The 1,318-nt window shown below is 46.4% G+C and overlaps 1 long non-coding RNA gene across 1 annotated transcript; it reads left to right on the top strand.

The window, feature by feature from the left end:
• Positions 1–1,317, top strand: LOC121918748. The gene is made up of 3 exons (XR_006101296.1): positions 1–22; positions 532–707; positions 1,259–1,317. It is a non-coding gene; the product is annotated as an uncharacterized LOC121918748 (long non-coding RNA).
• Position 1,318: the final 1 nt, after the last annotated feature.

Raw genomic sequence — 1,318 nt, 5'->3', positions numbered from 1 at the left:
TCACCAGATCAAACTCTACCAGGTGAGGATGCTCCTTGGCGGCTTCTCTGAAAGAGTTGGAAAGAAAAGGCAAAACTGAAAGGATCAAAAACACCAATAAATGTGATGCAGGAAATGCAAAAGTGGTTGGAGGAGCATGTCTTGGCAACCTTTATGGTGTTATCCTTGAACACGGTGGTTTCTAATTGTAAAGCCTGAAAGGAAACAAAGGCGTTGGAAAGAGGAGAATAAAAAGTGAAACCTGAACCCTTCCATCTTCCTCTTTTAAGAAGGTCTAATTCACTGTTGGAGAGCCAGCGTGGTTTGAGGGTTGGACTGAGATCTGGAAACCAGAGTTTGAATCCTGGCTCGGCCATGTAAAACCACTGGGTGACCTTGCCATTGCCTTTCCCTGAGGCTGAGAGCATGTGACTTGCCTAAGTTCACCCAGTAGGTTTCATGGCTGAGCGGTGAATCAAACCTTGCACCCACGGTTTTGGTATTTGCTGTAGCACAGTTGCATTCAACGTTGTCTCCTCTGTTTTGGTTCAGGACCAGTTGCAGAAATGGATCCGGGGCAACGTCAGCGCTTGCGCCCGGTCTGTTTTCATCTTTGACGAAATGGACAAGCTCCACCCGGGACTGATCGATGCCATCAAGCCTTTCCTCGACTACTATGATAACATCGACGGCATCTCCTACCGAAGAGCCATGTTCGTCTTTCTCAGGTTGGTGGCGTCTGCTTGGTTCACAGGTCACAATGAACATTTTTACTGAGTCCTGGCTGCTTGGGATTCTCTCCAGTGGGCTGACATGTCCTATGCTTGGCTGGAGCATCAGAACTAGGGGTGAGCATTGCAGGCCCAGAGGTTACATATGGCCTGCTGGGAGACCCCCCAAAAACATCTGCAAACCTGGTCCAAAATTCTGTATCGTCAGACAAAGCTAGAACAATGGAGCTCCATCATTGTAGCTACTTTTGCCAGTGCAACTGTGAGGACTCCATTTATCCCCACCTCTGTCACCAATATGAAGACCTCTTCATGTATTTTATGCGTTTTGGTTGGCCAATACATTTATCCTTGTTCTTTGGATTTTGGATGTTATTGTACTTTGCTACATGGCCAACACTACTATACCTGGATATGATAAGAGGTTTGCACTGCTGAGTTCACAATTCAAGAAGAAAGAGAGGAATCCAGTGATAGTGTTGTCATCCTTGTGGTTATGGATTGTTAATGCCACGTATATTTTGTTTTCTTGTTCCTTTTTCTCGCAGTAACGCAGGAGGCGACCTCATCACAAAAGTGGCCCTAGACTTTTGGAGGAGAGGACAGGA

This window comes from Sceloporus undulatus, unplaced genomic scaffold (assembly GCF_019175285.1).
Source record: "Sceloporus undulatus isolate JIND9_A2432 ecotype Alabama unplaced genomic scaffold, SceUnd_v1.1 scaffold_30308, whole genome shotgun sequence".
Classification (NCBI taxonomy): domain Eukaryota; kingdom Metazoa; phylum Chordata; class Lepidosauria; order Squamata; family Phrynosomatidae; genus Sceloporus; species Sceloporus undulatus.
The sequence above is the reverse complement of the archived record's forward strand: the minus strand, read 5'-3'. Positions and strand labels throughout refer to the sequence as shown.